The sequence below is a fragment of the Plecotus auritus genome (genome assembly GCF_963455305.1).
Source record: "Plecotus auritus genome assembly, chromosome: 2".
Classification (NCBI taxonomy): Eukaryota; Metazoa; Chordata; class Mammalia; order Chiroptera; family Vespertilionidae; genus Plecotus; species Plecotus auritus.
In genome coordinates this window covers 173967206-173987071 of record NC_137771.1, presented here as the reverse complement: position 1 = coordinate 173987071, position 19866 = coordinate 173967206, and the positions used below count along the sequence as shown (strand labels likewise).

The 19866-nt window shown below is 42.8% G+C and overlaps 1 protein-coding gene across 2 annotated transcripts in view; it reads right to left on the bottom strand.

Moving 5' to 3' along the window:
* The window catches only part of SENP5 (SUMO specific peptidase 5), a 52656-nt gene extending 39953 nt beyond the window's left edge, over window positions 1-12703 (bottom strand). Inside the window, exon 1 of one of the 2 annotated variants that reach the window (XM_080658333.1) lies at window positions 12289-12703. The gene's annotated coding sequence lies outside the window, so the exon portion shown is untranslated. The remainder of the gene's footprint in view (window positions 1-12288) is intronic. The other variant, XM_080658334.1, reaches the window with a different exon arrangement.
* Between the last annotated feature and the right edge of the window lie 7163 nt (window positions 12704-19866).

The following is a 19866-nucleotide window of genomic DNA, read 5'->3' as shown; positions in this document are numbered from 1 at the left end:
ATGAGACCCAGAATCAAGTCCCTGCCCACCCACATGCGCCTCAAAATCGCGTGAGACCCAGACCTGGCCGGCACCCCCCTCCCCTCATTGAGATAGATCCAGACCTGGCTAGTCCCACCCTTGTCAAGTCCCGCCGGGCAGGGAACATAGCCTCAAGTCCCCTGGCCTGGCGCCAGGATGGGGGGCATGGCCTGAGGTCCCCCAGCCCAGACCAGGGTGGGGGGGCGTGCCTTGAGGTCCCCCATCAAGCCCCGCCAGGTGTGGGACATGGCCTGAGATCCCCTGTCAAGCCCAGCTGGGTGGGGGGCATGGCCTGAGGTCCCTCGTCAAGCCCCACCAGGCGGGGGGCAGGGGGCGCAGCCTCAGGTCCCCCGGCCCAGCACCGGGCGGGGGGCACAGCCTCAGGTCCCCTGTCAAGCCCCATCAGCAGGGGGGTGCAGCCTCAGGTCCCCCCTGGGTGGGGGGTGCGGCCTGAGTTCCCCCGACCCAGCACTGGAGGTGCACCTTGAGGTCCCCTGTCAAGCCCCGCCAGGCAGGGAGGCACAGCCTCAGGTCCCCTGGCTTGGTGCTGGGGAGGGGAGTGCTGCCTGAGGTCCCCCAGCCTGGTGCCGGGGTGGGGGCGCAGCCTGAAGTCCCCTGTCAAACCCACCTGGTGGGGGGCGTGGCCTGAGGTCCCCTGGCCTGGCACTGGGGTGTGGGGAGCAGCTTGAGGTCCCCTAGCCCAGTACCAGGATGGGAAGCACACCTTGAGGTCCCCTTCAAGTTCCACAGGTGGGGGGCGTGGCCTGAGGTCCCCTGGCCTGGCACTGGGGCAGGGGGAGCAGCCTGAGGTCCCCTAGGCCAGCACCAGGACAGGAAGCGCACCTTGAGGTCCCCCATCAAGCCCTGCCAGGTGTGGAAGGCGGCCTGAGGTCCCCTGTCAAGCCCCAGGGGGGCGGGGGAGGGTGTCCTCAGGTCCCTGCTGATTGCTTGTTAAGGCTCCTTATGCGAACTTGGCCTCAGCTGTGAGTGCAGCCATCTTTGTGACAGAGGTTTGGTTAATTAGCATATTCCCTCTTTATTAGATAGGATATATATATATAGATATAGATATATATATACACACACACACACATATATATATACACATATATATACACACACACACATACAGATATATATATACACACATATAATACATATACTACATATATAAAATATAAATATACAACACATAAATATATATTTTAAAAATCAGGAATAAGAATGGCAATGGACTTAATAGCAAGATTGACAATTAGAAGAAAATGTAGTAATGTTTTCAAAGTTCAGAGGGAAAATTATTTTGAGCATAGAATTTTATACAGTCAAATAACTGACCAAAATTTTGGATAGAAAAAAGGTTTTCGGAGATATAAGTTATCAAAATATCCATGCATCCTCTTTCTCAGGGAGTCACAAGAGGAATAACTCTTACAAAATGAGGGAGTGAGTCAAAAAAGAAAACACAAGAACCAGGAAATAAGATCTGAACACGAGACAGGCAAGAGGAATACTAAAGAAAATGGTAAAGATCACAGAGTGACAACTGTACCTTAGGCCTAGAGAGCCACCAGTCCAGAAGGAAGGGAACAGAAGACTTTGGAAGAGATGACTTTAAAAATGTAAAACTGATAGAATTTCTAAAGTGTCTGAATGCAAAAATAAAGACTACTAGAAGAGAGGATAAAGATAAATTAGTAATAAGTACAGATAAAACCAAACAAAAAAAGACAATTATTAATTTCAGGGACAACAAAAAGTTGTATAAGAAAGGAAAAATAGTAATTGCAAATCATAGTAAACTACGCAGCTTAGCTGTGACTACCATTTACATAATCATAATAATGTAAACACTGATCTAACCCAATGGTTCTCAACCAAATACCCTATACCACATGCCAATCCAACATTTGGAAATATGTGAGAAATTCATGGTTGTGGGTAATTCAGGCTGTTATTGATATTTAATGTCCAGGGTCCAGGAATGCTAAATAACATGTAATGGACAAGATAATGAAGAACTGTCTCATCCAAAATGACAGAAACTGGATTCTAGGCAAAATTATGGTATCACTATACTGGGAGGATGGGTGAGAGAATAAATAAGAAGTGTACATGTATACAGAAGTGAGGAGAAGAAGAGAACTAAATCTTCATTTATTTTCCATAGTCAATATACAAAGCCTAAAAAGAGGAAATCAAAAGCAACATTATAAATAGGTAATTTTAAAAAAAGGTAATTCAGAGACCTGCTGTTTATAGCAAAAAATATCTTTCAGACTTGAAAAAGGCTGCCTTTGGTGAATGGGTAATGGTGGAAAGGGGCAGGACCCTGCAAACTAAGTCAGGAAAGAAGGCTAGATGTTTCTGCCTGTACCCCACCCTCAGCTGTGCATCCACCAAATCCAGAGATTGTTTTACCCTCTCCATCCAGATACTAAATCTCTAGTTACCATGTATGGGACAAAAAGGTCATATCTATCTGAAAGTATTTTTCTTAAAGAGACTGTCACACGATTGCTTATATTTTTTGCCCCACCTTCACCTTTACAGTACATGATACCATGAATCTTGAAAATTTTAAAAGGCTCTGAAACAAAAATATGACTACAAGTTGGCTTTCTCAAGTCTGCTAATCCATTCTGCTATTCTGCTTTCCAGCTTCCAGAATTTTGTTATTCTCACTGCTCCTATTCTTTGTCATTTGGGTTCTAAAAAAACCCACATACTTCTCTACCGTTTTAATGGACTTCTCAGGCTGAAGTGGAATTAAATGTGTGCTATCATTCCAATATCTTTACAACATATTGTTGAATGAAAATAAACCAACCACCAAGTTGTTATGAGCCCACTGTCGTGAAAGAAAAAAATGTAGGTATACTTGATTATTTATAGGGGACAAATGTCTAAAAGAATATACACCAAACTATTATAGTTTACATCCATAGTCCTTAAACTGTGTGCCAAGGCACCCTGAGATTCTGTAGTCAATTTATGGGGATGTTATAAGATACTAAGGCCCAGCACAGGAAATCATGTGCGGGTTGGGTCCTTAGGCCTAGCCTGCGATCAGGGCCATCTTCCGCCTGCTTGCCAGTCCCCAGTCCCGCCCTGCCACCACCCGCCCCGGTTCCCTGTGGTTCCCCATTCACCATCCTGCTATTGGGGCCTGCGGGCCAGGGGGAGGGACCAAGAGGTTGGCTGTCTGCCTGCGCACCAGTCCCCAGTCCCGCCCCGCTGCCACCCACCCCAGTTCCCCGTTTGCCATTCGTCGATCGGAGCCTGTAGGCTGGGGGGCGGGGGGTGGGGAAGGGACCGAGAGGTGGTCAATGCACCTCATAGCGACTGGTCAAGCAGTCGTTCTGGTTGTTATGCCATTATGGTCGCTGAGCTTTTATTATATAGGATTCCAAATTAAAGGGGAAAAGTGATATTCTTTATCTGTCAAGCACCTCACAAACTACCAGTTCATTGATAGTTCCGTTTCAAATTAGATCAAGCTATATTCTTTTTTTAAAAAAATATATTTTATTGATATTTCACAGAGAGGAAGGGAGAGGGATAGAGAGCTAGAAACATCAATGAGAGAGAAACATCGATCAGCTGCCTCCTGCATACCCCCCACTGGGGATGTGCCTGCAACCAATGTACATGCCCTTGACTGGAATCGAACCCGGGACCTTTCAGTCCGCAGGCCGACGCTCTATCCACTGAGCCAAACTGGTTTCGGCAAGCTATATTCTTTTTAAAGGAGAGAGGTGTACATGTTTAAATGTTGATGAAGTACTTTACTATGGATAAAGATGGCAGACTTAACAGACAGATATATTATACTTTCACTTCCTTCTAAAACCCCATTAATATGAGAATAAAGAATTTCTTAGCCGTGGCTGGGTAGCTCAGTTGGTTAAAGTGTCATCCGAGCCGAAACCAGTTTGGCTCGGTGGATAGAGTGTCGGCTTGAGGACTGAAGGTCCCGGGTTCGATTCCGGTCAAGGGCATGTACCTTGGTTGCGGGCACATCCCCAGTGGGGGGTGTGCAGGAGGCAGCTGATCGATGTTTCTCTCTCATCGATGTTTCTAGCTCTCTATCCCTATCCCTTCCTCTCTGTAAAATATCAATAAAATATATTTAAAAAAATAAAAATAAAAAATAAAAATAATAAAAAAATAAGTGGATTCCTTTAAAAAATAAATAAATAAAAAAAATAAAGTGTCATCTGATACATCAAGGTTGTGGATCCGATTTCCTGTCAGGGTACATAGAAGAAGCAACCAATGAAAGCATAAATAAAGTGGAACAACAAATTGATGTTTCTCTCTCTTGCTCCCTTCTTCTGTCTCTCTAAAATCAATAAAAATTTTAAAAATTTATTAAACTACTTTTTAAAAGATATAATTTACATATAGTGAAATGCACAGATCTTAAGGGCTTGTTTTGTTATTTGTGTTTTTTTAAAAAATATGCACACAAAATGGAAAAGAGGACAACAGAACCTTTTGGAAGTTGGACTGTTGATTTAAAGATCTAAGACAGTTAAATATCAAGCTTGCAATGAGGAAAACAATCCAATTTATATACAACAATGCCTCAAAACAGGTCAGGAATTGGCAGCAGCATGTTCTATAAGAGGGGGTTGGTAAATATGGTGTTAAAAACAAGAGGATTGGTCAAATCACTTAGATATCCTCCTTCTTTCCTCAAAACCAGCCTACTGCCCCTTCACCATCTTTGCAGAAGCTTGGAGCATTATTTTCTAGGCTAGAACAGCACTGTACAATAAAACTTTGCACTGACAAAACTATCCTACATCTGCCTTGTCTAATATGGTAGCCTCTGAACACATGGTTATTAACCACTGAAAATGTGTCTAGTGCCACTGAGGAACTAAATCTTTAATTTTATTTAATTTCAATTATTTAAGTTGCTACATGTGGCTTGCGGCTATTAGACAATGCAGCTCTAGAGGGTAAAACAAAAGATTCCTGGACTGGGAAACATCTACTACAGTTGAGAATGAGGGTATCATATTAAAAATAGGTGAGTTTAAATGAACCTAAGTGAGGGTTTACATACTGAATGCTAAGGCTTCTGCCCTTATCCCCAATTTAGCTATCAGACTGCTGGAATAAGCTCTAAGCCGGAGATTTGAAGATTCTTCTTTGGGAAATCTAACTAGCTCAAGAAATAAGACAACAATACTACTATTGAAGGTTCTTTAATAAAGACTCTAGCTGTCTAGCAACTGCACCCTAAGACTGACAAATCCCAAGCTTGCACTCAGAGCACATGTAATTAAAATTAATAGCAACGTCCCCATGAGGTCCCTTTACATTTCTTTTTTTTTTTTTTAATATATATTTTATTGATTTTTTACAGAGAGGAAGGGAGAGAGATAGAGAGTTAGAAACATCGATGAGAGAGAAACATCGATCAGCTGCCTCCTGCACACCTCCTACTGGGGATGTGCCCGCAACCAAGGTACATGCCCTTGACTGGAATCGAACCTGGGACCTTTCAGTTCGCAGGCCGACGCTCTATCCACTGAGCCAAACCAGTTAGGGCTCCCTTTACATTTCTGCACCTGTATTCTCAGCCATGTTTTATGTGTTCATGTTCACCAAATAATAACATTCCTTGAAAGATAACACACACACACAAGGAAAACAGAAGTGAGCTTTCAACTCTTATTAGGTACTCACTGACCCTAAGACAGCCCAAATTCTGAATAATCTTTAAGGTGCCCAATATTTGGGTAGAAATTTTTTTTAACTTTTTTTTAGAATATATTTTTATTGATTTTTAGAGAGGAAGGGAGAGGGATAGATAGATAGAAACATCAATGATGAGAGAGAATCATTGATAGGCTACTTCCTGCACGCCCCCTACTGGGGATCGAGCCCACAACCTAGGCATGTGCCCTTGGCCAGAATCAAATGTGGGACCCTTTAGTCCGGAGGCTGACACTCTTATCCACTGAGCCAAACCAGCTAGGGCTGGGTAGAAATTTTAAGGGCAGCTACTGGACAGATGAACTGAAGCATTAGTATGAAAAAGTTTTTTCTTTTAGATGTAAAAAGACAGTAATGAGAATAGCTGTTTCTAGTAAACAAACAGGAGTGGGGTTATCCACCTCAGAAAAATGAGACAGAATAAATGGTTTGCAGTAGGAAACAAGATAGAAAACAAAACAAATATTTTCCATTGGCATCAGAGGGCATGAATAAATCATAAAAAAGATCAAGACTGAGAACTGGAGACTTGTACATTTATGGTACTTACAGATGATACTTTCTTCACATTCAGCTACCAGATACAAAGTGGATTAAGTATCCAATTTCAGTCTCAAGTCCTTACAGACACAGAAGACTACTTCAAGGACCAGTGAAAAGTGGACTTCTAAACTCCACTTCTCACTGAATCTTCAAGTTGTTATATTAACCCTGCCTTTGTTTCTATGTTAACTCTTTAATATAAGGTCTTTTAAATTCTCTTTTAAAAAAAATTTTCCCCTTCACCATTTATCCCCTCTGCCCTCTTCCACCTCCACTCACCTTCCCCACTTTAATATCAGTTTAGATTAAAATTGTGACCCTGGGTTCATATTTATCGTTTCTAAATACCTCTACTTACAAAGTTAGCTCTATCAGAATCAGAAATTCAACAATTTTTAAAACTTCAAAATTAAAATATTTCAAACTCACAAAAATAAAAAATTTAGAGACTCAGCAGCTTCGTTTTTCATGAGTCACATACCATATGTTTCTCTAGGTTATGAATTCATAGACTACCTGTTAACATGGCTTTTAAGAAAATGTTTTTATTAATTTTTAGAGAGAAGGGAGGGGGATAGAGAGATAAAAACATGGATAAGAGAGAAGCATCATCGATCAGCTGCTTCCTGAATGCCCCCAACTGGGGATCAAGCCCGAAACCCAGGCATCTGCCCTCAATGGGAATCAAACCAGTGACCTCTTGGTTTGATGCTCAACCACTGAGCCACCCTGGCTGGGCTAACATGGCTTTTTTAATCAGCGAATTTAGAATGCCCTTTGTCATCTGGCTGTGGGAAGTTAATATGCTAAAAACTGGGTCATTTTTAGAAAGAAAATAATTCAGCATCTTCCTTCAGAGCAGGGGTGGGGAACCTTTTTTCTGCCAAGGGCTATTTGGATATTTATAACATCATTTGAGGGACATACAAAATTATCAACATAAAAAATTACTGTGCTATCTTTGGTCAAACATTTTTTTTAATAAATCTTTATTGTTCAGATTATTATAATTGTTCCTCTTTTTTTCCCCCCATAGCTCCCCTCCACCTGGTTCACACCCCACCCTCTGCCCTTACTCCCCGCCCTGCACTGTCCTCATCCATAGGTGTATGACTTTTGTCCAATCTCTTCCCACACCCCCAACACTCCTTTCCCCCGAGAATTGTCAGTCCACTCCCTTTCTATGCCCCTGATTCTATTATATTCACCAGTTTATTCTGTTCATCAGATTTTTTATTCACTTGATTTTTAGACTCACTTGTTGATAGATATGTATTTGTTGTTCATAATTTTTATCTTTACCTTTTTCTTCCTGTTCTTAAAGAATACCTTTCAGCATTTCATATAATACTGGACTGGCGGTGATGAACTCCTTTAGGTTTTTCTTATCTGTGAAGCTCTTTATCTGCCCTTCAATTCTGAATGATAGCTTTGCTGGGTAGAGTAACCTTGGTTGTAGGTTCTTGCTATTCATCACTTTGAATATTTCTTGCCACTCCCTTCTGGCCTGCATAGTTTCTGTTGAGAAATCAGCTGACAATCGTATGGGTGCTCCCTTGTAGGTAACTGTTTTTCTCTTGCTGTTTTTAATATTCTCTCTTTGTCTTTTGCTCTTGGCATTTTAATTATGTGCCTTGGTGTGGTCCTCTTTGGATTCCTTTTGTTTGGGGTTCTCTGCGCTTCCTGGACTTGTAAGTCTATTTCTTTCACCAGGTGGGGGAAGTTTTCTGTCATTATTTCTTCAAATAGGTTTTCAGTATCTTGCTCTCTCTTCTTCTGGCACCCCCATAATTCGGATGTTGGTACGCTTCAAGTTGTCCCAGAGGCTCCTTACACTATCTTCATATTTTTGGATTCTTTTTTTCTTTTCTGGTTGGGTGTTTTTTGCTTCTTTGTATTTCAAATCTTTGACTTGATTCTTGCGATCCTCTGGTCTGCTGTTGGATCTCTGTATATTATTTTTTATTTCAGTCAGTGGATGCTTAATTTCTAGTTGGTTCTTTTTCATATCCTCGAGGGTCTCGCTAAATTTATCAGCCTTTTCTAGAAAATTCTTGAAAAACTTTATAACCGTGGTTTTGAACTCTATATCCAGTGGTTTGCTTTCCTCCATTTCTTTCATTTGTGAACTGTTTCTTTGTCTCACATTTTGGCTGCTTCCCTGAGTTGATAGAGTGGCTTTGTGTGCTAGGTGTCCTATAGGGCCCAGTGGCTCAGCCTCCCCAGTACCTAAGGTGGACACTCTTGGTGCACCCCTTTGTGGGCTGTGTGCACAGTCTTGTTGTAGCTAAGCCTTGATTGTTGTTGGTATCACTGGGATGAATTGACCTCCAGGCCAACTGGCTGTGAGGATCAGCTGTGTCTACAATGGGAGAACTTCTGTGCTGGAGACACCCTTATGAGGCAAGACTTGCTTCAGTGGGGCTTTGGTGCTCACCGAGTCTGCCCCCGAGTGTGTCCCTTATGGATCTGAGGAGTTGTAATCTGGATGGTCCCACTCTGACCCCTGGGTACACTGGCTCTTGGATCTCCAAGGAGATGCTAAGTTAGCCTCTGCCTGAGGCCACCCAGCAGGAGATACGGAGAGATCTGCAGATTTCTCTTCTTTGTTTGCGTTTTAGAGGTGCCCAGATGAATCCCAGCTGTGAAATAATGCAAGCTGCTGCAGGGCCTTGGGCCTTCTTTTGGATGTTCTGGGTAGTCACAAACTACCCAGTTGCAGTTTGTTAGGTAAGTTTAGATTTCAAAGGACCTGCAGTTTGTTAGGTAAGTTTAGATTTCAAAGGACCAGGCCATTCATATGTAAAAGCCTCTGCACACAGCTTGGATGGAGCGGAGTCTCAGGGCAGAGCAAAGAGCAATGGCTTTCCATCAGCCCTTCCCTAAGAGGCCCCGGGTCTCAGTGTCCCTTGGTAATCACTGCAAGCACCTCTGAGAGAAAGCCTCCCTTGAGTTTCGCCCACTGCCAGACAGTCCAGTTTCTCCCCGTATGAATCTGGGTCCCCAGAGTCTCATCCAGAACTGGAGTTCAGAGCAGTCGGGAGCTTTTGTCTCCCTCCCGCTTGAAAAAGACAGCCGCGTACTCAGTTGCCAGCCCTCTCCGCGCGTGCACGCCTCCGTAACTCTGCACTTTACTTCCGCAGCTCCTGTGAGTCTCAGTGTGCTTTTCTCTTCCCTTCTAGTTGTAGAATTTCCACTTAGCCAGCCTTCCTATAGTTCTGGATGATGTCCATTTTGTCTTTTAGTTGTAGTTTTGAAGTTGTGCGAGGCAGCAAGTTTAGGTGTTTACTTATGCCGCCATCTTGGTTTCTCTCTGGTCAAACATTTAATTAACTCACTGCTAACTGGCCAGACCAAATGATTTTGTGGGCCGTATTCGGCCTGCAGGCCTGATGTTCCCCACCTCTGCTTTAGAGAATTTGTGATATAGTGTTCATTTCTGACTTTACTACTAACACAGAATAGGAATTACTGGAGCAATGAGAAGGCTATCAAAGAATAATTTGAGGGTGAATATATTTTTCTGATGGCCTATTACCTTAATAATTCTTTAAATATTAACCATCCCTCTTCCCCCCAAAAAAGTCATAAGCTTTTCACTATAACGGATAACAAAAATACACATGAGGCACTGTTACCACCTCATCAGCTGATGCTTTCTTGACATCTATCAAAATTTTAAAATCAGTAACACAGTACAATTTAACCAAGAAAAGAAAGTGACTAAAAATTCAAGGACAAGCTTAAAGCAAATAGTGAAAGCCTTTAGTTAAATCAGGTGTTTACAAGGCAACATAGAGCTCAATTCTCAAACTGAGTTCCTCTTAGGAAGCTGGCTAGTGACACAAAGTTAAGTGGTCATGCATACCAGAATGGAGGGAGGGAGGGAGTCTGCATATAGTGCATTGGGTTTATGATCGATAAGCCAATACAAAAGCAAAATATTCATAAACTGGAATTTTCCCATGGTTTATGAAGGCTGGCACAAAAATCTATTAAAAATTTGATTCAAATTATTCTTCCAACAAACAAACCTAAACATTGAGTAAGAAATTTTACTGTAAACTCTACTTTCATCAAAGAGTATTAAGGAATCTAACTGCATAGAAAGCTATAAAAACTAAATTACACATACTGATTTAAATAACTTGTTTTTAAGTTCTGGGCTCAAGGCACTACAAAACCTGAAATAGTACTATTGATTCAAGTGAGATCATTTGTTAAGGAAAGGAAGAGAAAGAGAAGAATATTAAGAAGGCAACAAATTATTTGGGCATGACACTCATCTTTGAGTCTGTTTATAAACTAAAGTGTGAAACCTGATCTACATCTGTGCTTTCAAACCTTGAGTCACCTGAGAAGCTTTTTAAAAACTACGAATGCCCAGGTTTCTCTTCAGATCCACTGAAGAAGTGTCCAGGCATCTGGGGTTTGGTTTTAATTCCCGACTGTCTCTGATGTCCAGCCAGGTTTTGGAACCACTGGATTGGTGACCCTCAATGTCCACTTCTTATCCATGTCTAAAGTTCCAAATTGACAATTCTGTCAAAAGCACTGAAGACAGCACTTGGTTACATACTGCACAGCAGCCATCATCATATCCCACCAGGAAAAGAAAGCATTCTTAATTTGTCTGAGCAAGCAATTATAAGAACAGGGACTACTCAAGTCACTGATTGGATCTCCCATCCCTCCTCCCAAATACTTCTCTAGCTTAGGGTCTATTAAATTTCACAGTAGTGAATGTTCTTCTCTCCAATACAGGCAAAGGCATCTCCCCAGACTGACTTAGAACTGTAATGCCCAGGCACTCAAAGGATTCAAATTCCTGTATTTATTATCTGCAACATTTTCAATTAACATGAAATGTTTTAGAGGCAGAGTGAGGGATCCTCTGAAATACGTGCAAAGAATTCCTCCTAAATGAAACCCCTTCCAGTTTCCTCCTAGAAAGAGCCCAGTGGGCAGAGTTATTTTGAGTAAGGGTCAAAAGTGGTTTGGGTCATTCTTCATATACTAATAATGTTTCATGAATAAGCATGAGGCATCTGGGTGACTAGGAGACTCTGACTTCTTCCTAATGCTGGCCAACCCAAAGCAGGTTCTAACCATACAAGATCCTAGTATCTCCTCTGGCACCCCTCTTCATACTGAGCTTAGTTATTCTGGACAAAAGGCATAATTAGGAACCTACATTTATGTCCCGGATATTCTTAAACCGAGTTTAACTAGATTCCCCAAACATTTCATTATTAATTTAACACTCTACTTTCTTCATTTCGTTTAATTCCCACTACGAATTTATACAGGTATAAGAAAGCTCCACTTCACATGCAGTCAAAAATGCCTAAGTGTAGCATGAGATTAAAACCACTACCAAATGGCAGGCTAGGATTTCATCTCAGCTCTTCTGACTCTAAATCGAAAACGCTTCTCAAATCCTCTTCCGCATCCCTCCACTCCCAATAGCGTGGCCATACAGCGGAACTGGGGTTGCTATTGCCCACCAAAGGCAGAATAGAAAATCACGTTCCCACCGCCCTAATATTCAATTGTGCCATGCACGTTCACTAGAACAGGGTCCCAGGAATGTGTGTGTGGGGGGTGGGGGCAAAGGCAGGAAAGAAACAGACCTGTCCGAATAAATAAAAACCCTTGACTTTCAAGACGGCAGGAGCTGGAGGTCCTCTAACAGCAATTCTTTCTCTCAACGCTTTCCCTACCTTCATGAGGGGCTGCCGGGGGCGCTAGTTTTTTCTGCTTCTGCGTCGAACAGCTCGAACTGGAGAGAAACAGAGGGCAGCGGTCCCTAGGGACGAGCTCCCTCCCGCCCCGAGAAAGGTACAGCAGCGGCCCCAGGAGATCCGCTGCCTCCGTGGCGGACGTAGGAGGAGGGCAGCGCTTGAGGCCTCCAGGCCGGGGTGCTGAGCTGGCGCGGGAATGGCCAGGGGGCTGTCATTTGGCCGAATTGACACCCCGGCTCCCACTTACCTCCGTCCCTCGCAGTCCTCCCCTGGCCCGCCGCGGGCCCAGACACTGCGGCAGCTCGCACTGCGGCCCCGCCCTCGTCAGCACTAGGGTCAGCCCGTCAGCGAGGTGTCCGGCCTGTTCCCAGCGTCCACGGCCGCTGAGCTTCCCTCGGAACCGCTGCTGGTGCCGGCGCTCACTTTCATCGTCACCTCCTTCCTTGCCCTTCCGCCTCGCCTCAGCACCGCCTGCGCAGCGTGCGGTGGGGGGCAGTGACGCTGGCGCTGGGGGAGTTGCTCCGCTTCCCTCCGTTTCCGGCGTGCGCGCCCCTACCCCCGGACGTTCAGCGGAAGCGCGGCGCTTTGCCTGGCTAGACTCGCGCTCCCACGGCCCGCCCCGCCCGGCGCCCCTTCCGAGTGCGGGAGGACTTGTAGAAACTGAGATATCGAAATTGCCGAGGCTCTACAAAGCGGGGTTGAGACTTCTGTTCAGCCCCCTCTGAAATTTTACCTTAAAAGGGCTGGGGCCGACCACCACTACTCTATGGTCCCTCCCTCCACTAATCCCGTTGGCTAAATTCAAGACATTCCTGCTCCCAGGCTTTTCTTCTCTGGTTCTCCCATGGCGCGGCCTCTCCTCCACTGAGAACATTATCACTGGAGGACAGAGCCCGGATGTATTCACTGTAGTAGCCCCCGCACCAAATAGTGACTGAGCTACAAGTGCTAAGTCTGTGCTAAGTAAATCTGTTGCTCTTTCAGATGAGGAAAGTGACATCAGCCACATATGTAGATGCACTATTCATTGAACATTTTTTTTCCCCCGAACTATAAGAGAAAATCCTATCTAATGAAGAGGGAATATGCTAATTGATCCTCACGTTGTCGCAAAGATGGTGGCGCCCACAGCCAATAAGAAGGGAATATGCTAATTGACTGCCATGCCCTCAAAGATGGTGGTTCCCACAGCCACAAGATGGCGGTGCCCAGTCCCCTCAGCCCCGCCGGGGCAGCAGGCGGGCCCAGATGCTCCGCGCACCTGCCTCTGGAGTCCCCCAGTCCCCTCAGCCCCCCAGCCACCCAGGGCTGGCCTGAGGCACAGGCAAGCCTTGGATGGCAGCTGCCTGGCCGACATCCGAGGTGCAGGCAAGCCTCAGATGGCAGCTGCCCAGCCGCCCAGGGCCCCCCAAGGCTCAGGTAACCAGGGCCGGCGGAAGCTTGCGCTGCCGGCAGTGGCAGCAGTAGAGGTGTGATGGGGTGTCACCTTCCCCTGATTGCTGGGTCGCCTCCTGCCCCTGAGGGCTCCTGGACTGTGAGAGGAGGCAGGCCGGGCTGAGGGACCCACCCCTCCAGTGCATGAATTTTCATGCACCAGGCCTCTAGTTTATTTAGAAAGTCAGAGGTAGCCGCGCGGTTGGTGTGGCTCAGTGGTTGAATGTTGACCTATGAACCTGGTCACCATTGATTCCCCGTCAGGGCACAAGCTTGATCCCTTGTAGGGGACGTGCAAGAGGCAGCCAATCAATGATTCTCATTGATGTGTCATCTCTCCCTCTCTGAAATCAGTAATTATATATCTACATATAGATATATATCTATACATAGGTATATATCTATATTTGTAAAGGCAGCGGTAGAATTGAGCTGTAGAAGAAATGGGCTCAGGAAACAAAGCACAGAGGCAAAAGAAGTGGCCAAAGGTAACGGGATGGGAAAGGCGCTGGCCTGCTCCCCAGAGGAAGAGTGCCCATTGAACATTTTTTAATCCTCATGCCAGGATACATTTGTATTGATTTAAGAGAGATTGGAAGGGAGGGGGAGAGAGAAACATCCATATGAGAAAGAAACATCCATCATTTGCATCCCGCATGCAGGGATCAAACCTCTAACCTGGGTATGTGCCCAGACCTGGAATCAAATCGGTGCATGGCTGGTACTCCAATCAACTGAGGCACACCAGCCAGGGCAGAACCATTTTGGAATGCAGACATACCAGTACTCTTTCTCTTGCAAGACCTCCGTCTAATTGTGGGGAAAGTGACAAATAACATAATGCAACATCCTGACAGCTAGAAAATACATTAGCTGATTTATGGTGGAAAATAAATTCAATTTTGGACATACTCGATTATAAATAGAGTGGAGATAGATACAATGGAATACCAAGGGTTGGGTGCTAGGAGCCTTGTGCCCCAGGTGCAGGCAATAAGGATGTGCATTGACTATAAAGAAGATCAAAACAATAGTAAAACTGACTACAGTGTGGCTTGCTTTTAATTATCACTTATTTTTATACACCTTTCAAGAACTGCTTGGTTTTCATAACTATCAATATCTAGTGTAATAGAAAAAGGTAAGTTTTGTTTTGGGAAAGGGACTTGGGTTGAGAATACTTTTTATCTGAATTGCTGAAATTAATAAAATGAGAATGTATTCTTGTGTACTTGAAGAAAATTTTATAGAATAAAAATGATTACAGGGGGATGGGACTTCTGGAGCACTTGGAAGTCAGGAAGATACCTAACCTTGTTTCCTCCCTATAAGAATGTGGCTTTGCTGATACCAAATCTGACTCAAGAGCTAGGGATCAGATATTTCTAAACATTGTTTTATCTAAATTCTTCCAGAATGGTGGTTTAAACCTAAATATAGCAAGGTAGTGGCAATAATTGTGTTTCTTTTTCACTTTTCACCTTCACCTGGATCTTTGAGACTATTAGTGGCAGCTGTGTCCTCTAGAGGGAACTGGGGCTAGGAAAAGCCATGAAAGGTCATTTGCTCTGGTGAAGTGGGTCGTTTCTTTTCTTGCTCTAGGTGGCTGCCTCCCCCATTAAGCTAAATCACTCCATCAAGTATTTATAGCAGGCTCTTCCCACTGATGGATTACTAAGTGTGCAACACTGCAGCTATATTTAAATTGCATTTGTTTTCATAAGCTATGTAAACATTCCTTCAAAATCAGCTACAGGCCTACAAAACTGAAAGTTGTTTCCAGTTAACTCGGAGAGTTGAGTAATGAAAAAGGCTGAATTTCTAGCTGGGTAATGCTGAGCAAATTACTTAACCTCCCTAGCCCTTTTCTTCCCTTCTAAAAAGGAGCACATTAATCCATCAGTGATGCAGTATCAAAGGAGACAACAGATGTGAAAGCCCTGTAGAAATATTAGGGGATACCATAGATGTTTTTCTCTCCCCCAATATTCCTATATTGAGACCTACCCCCTATGTGATAGTATGAAGAGAGGGGCCTTTGGGAGATGATTATGTCAAGAGGGTGCCTTAGAGAGCTCCTTGCCCTTCCACCATGTGAGAACACAGCAGCCTACAGCCAGGAAGCAGGCCCTCACCAGACACCAAATCTTGCCAGCTTCTTGATCTTGGCCTTTTTAGTCTCAATACCTTGAAAAATCAATTTCTGTTGTTTATAAGCCACACAGTATATGGCATCTTACCTAAAAATAGACAAACATGTAAATTGGCCGTACCTCTGCTATGCCACCAGCCAATCAGGAGTGATATGCAAGTTAACCCAACAAAGATGGCAGTTAATTTGCATACACAGGCACCGAGTGACTGCTGAGTGACGGGGGCGGGATGCTTGCGTCGTTGCCATGGCGACAACGCAGGCATTCTGCCCCACCCCTGTCTTTCAGGGCCTCTGGGCAGCATGGGAAGGCTGGCCTGAGGGGAAAGAGGCGACTCCCAGAGCAGAAAGAGGCAGCTCTGGGGCCTGAGCAGAAAGGGGCTGGGCTGGAGTGGAAAGGCAGTGCCGGCAGCCAGGGAAAGGAAAGCCCATTCTAGCACGAATCTTCGTGCATTGGGCTTCTAGTTCTGTAATAACAGCACAAATCAAGTAAGACAGGAAGAGCTATAGAAATTGAGATTGTGCAGTTTTCACATGCAAGCTATGGTGACCACTGTTATAGACTATGCACCCATTCCCCCTTCTTTACTAACAAGTCTGATTTTTCTCTGGGAAGGCACCAAATGACAGTTCTGACCAATGAAGTTGAGGGTTTCTGGGAAAACTCATACTTTTTTAAAGTAAACATTACTCCTGCTTTCCTTTTTGCCGTTTAATCATCCTCTCTTCTTCCTGCCTGCACCTGGACATGAGGATGGAGGTGGAGCAGCGATCCTGCATCTTGTGGCAACAAGCATCAAGATAGGCTTACATGCTAAGAATGATAGAGTGAAAATACAAAGAGAGTTCATGACAAGCCTAGATTGACTACACTGGACTTCCTTTTCGTGTGAATTAAATAAGTCCCGTTTGGTTACAGTCTCTTTTGGGTACCTGTTAGTTACATCAAACTTATTAATGTACAGGGGTGGGCAAAGTACTCACTTAGGGTATTGTTTAAGTACCCACTTTCGTTGGTTAAATTACCAGCTGTCATCACCTAAAAGATAAGTGATATAAAATAATAATAATAAACCTCCTTTTGCCATCCCCTGAATATATAAACCAATACCCAAGTATATTTTTCTTTTTAAATCCCCTTCAGGAAAATGACTAAACTATAATGTTGCTCGCTTCTGCAGCACATAGATTGAAGTTGGAACAATACAGAGATTACATGGTTCCCGCACAATGATGATACACAGGTTCGTGAAGAGTTCCATATTAAAAACAAATATAATGCACAGTGTCTCATATTTCAAGTTATGCATGATATACAATACTATAAAATATGCAAATTCATAATGTTACTGAACAAGAATGTATTGAGGCCTTAATATAGTATTTGCAATATACTTCCTAAGATAAATTATGAATACATTTTTAAAAAGATGAGAGGTGGGAAAAAAGGGCAAATAGCTCTGTGCAGCATTCTTAGTTCTCCATCTGCTACTGCATTATCATAAAAGACTGTCCAATGGGTATAGTAAACGAAAAAGGTAAGTAATGATAGATCACATTTATCAAATGCTTTACTATGTGCTATGCACCATTCTAAACATTTTATGTGAAATTAATTCACTTGACCCTAAAAAACACCCTATGATGTAGGCTCTTTTATCATTCCCCCAAAAGAAACAAAAAATAACCAATTCACAGTAACAATTTCAATTTTTAGTACATTCTATTAAAACGGCATGGTTACTGAAAGTATAACTGGTCCTCTCACTGGCAGCAAAATTTTAAATTATACAGCCTATTTTTATTTAGAAGAAACCCCAGGTTCAAACTGACTATATGATAAAACCAAGCAAAAATAAAAATCTTGCAATGCTTACAGATGAAGAAATGTGCAGCAAGAACTCAAGTAATCAACTTCTTGAGATAATACCTTGGGTCAGCTGTACTTTGTCATTAAAAAAGACATACTGAAACAGGACAGAGTAGGCACACAATGGAGTATATCAGTAGTAAGATATGCATAGATGAAAAAAAGAGGGAAAGTATTTACTTGGCTGACAATGCAAGTAACATGAAAGTGGCTGATGAAAGAGAAATGTATATTTCCCAGTCCATGGTCTAAATTTATTTTTCAGTGACACTTTAGTCTTGGACAAGAAAAAAAGTGCGATCAAAATAGTGACAATGTCTTGTAGAAACTCATATGGTTGAGGTGTTTTTAGTTTATTGAAAAACAAAGCTCTTCAACAGTTATTAGCAGAAAAACTTAAAGTATCCTGAAGTGTAAGGAATACTGAATGTGATTAAATGTGTTTTAGTTTCAACTAAAACCTCCTTAAAGATTTTAATGACAATAAAGCAATTGGAATCAGACTGCACTGTTATACATTCCTTAACCTTATGGCTCAGATAAAATAATTTGTGAAAATGGTACATTTCTGTTTTTAAATATAGGAGAAGTCAAAGTGAAGTAATTCATTAAGAAAGAGAAAAACATTTTTTGGCAATGCTTTCGTGATGCTGTGTATATGTACAGATCCAAGAATGAAAGATAAATGTATATGGTACTGTTACTCCATTTTGATTGTTTTAAAAAAAAGGCAACACAACTAGAACAAGATGTTTTCAACTGCTAAAGGACACAAACTGGATGGATTGATATAAGGCAATGTGATAGTTAGGTCTTTACCAGTATAACTGAAATTATATATCCATATGAGTGTTGTTCCTTTCAAAATAATCAACCCCTGAGTTACAAACTTATATATAAAGAATATATAGCCCTAGTTGGTTTGGCTCAGGGGGTAGAGCGTCAGCCTGCAGACCAAAGGGTCTCTGGTTCGATTCCTGTCAAGGGCATGTATCTCGCCGAAACTGGTTTGGCTCAGTGGATAGAGCGTCGGCCTGCGGACTGAAGGGTCCCGGGTTCGATTCCAGTCAAGGGCATGTACCCTGGTTGCGGGCACATCCCCAGTGGGAGGTGTGCAGGAGGCAGCTGATCGATGTTTCTCTCTCATCGATGTTTCTAGCTCTCTGTCCCTCTCCCTTCCTCTCTGTAAAATATCAATAAAATATGTTAAAAAAAAAAAAAAAAAGGGCATGTATCTTGGTTGCAGGCTCCTCCCCGGCCTGGGCCCAGTTTGGGGCGTGTGCAGAAGGCAACCAATTGATGTGTTTCTCTCACATCGATATTTCTCTCTGCCTTTCCCTCTCCCACTCTTTATGAAAAATCAACAAAAAAGAAAACTGAATAGTGATATTTACATATAACTTATTTAATGAACATATTTTTCTAGAAATACAATATTTTTAGTTTCTTTCCCTAAAAGATATATAAGTAAAATTGTTATAATCAGGATTATAGAGGTGATAAAAATCTCTTTATAAAGACATAGGTAATCATCAACTCTTAATTTCTGATCAAGAATCTACATTTGTTTTTTAAGGCCAAACTGGCTTTCTCTGCTACTTAGCACATTCCTAGATAAGCCTTTCTCCTTTGGGTGTCCAAGCTAACAAGCTCAAAGAACGAAAACACTTTAAGATTAAACAAAATTACCAGGAAGGCAAATCTGTTATTCAATGTACATTACAAACTGTGAAGAACTTTTTAAGAATTTGACCTTGTCACCACTTTCCCCCTCCAATTGCTAAGTTCACCAATAGTTGCTTGCATATTGTATATTCAATGGTGAAAGCAGAATCCTACTAAAAGCTTACCAAATTGATACCTACACATCACATTCTGAACCTTAGCTCAAATAAATGCCTGGTCATAGAATTTTTTAAATTAGGAATTTAAGTTAGGAATAAATGGGTTCTATTTCACAGTGAAGTCTTCTAACAAGATGAATCTCAGGAATTCTCAAAAACACCAGTGAGCACACTGGCTAGCAGTTCAGGGAATCATCTTTTGGATGGTTTGGAATCACCTGGAAATTCAGCAGACATTGGCGATGTAGGTAAGGGTAGTTTCAATGACATGTTGAGGACAGACATGATAAGAAGTCAGAGGAAGTCTGTTTTAAAAGGAAGATATGCTTGTTTTGCTGAGGTTGAGAGAGAGGAGTGAAGGGTGAGCTGGGATAAGTGAGAGTGGCCTGAGGACATCGAAGATGGTGAAAGATGGAGAACAGATTTTTGGTGGGGTTAGCCACTGAGATGAACATCTTCCATTGTGACCAAAAGGAAGGAGGCAAAGAGAGAAAATTCTGGTGATAGGGTAGAAGGTGTTGAGAT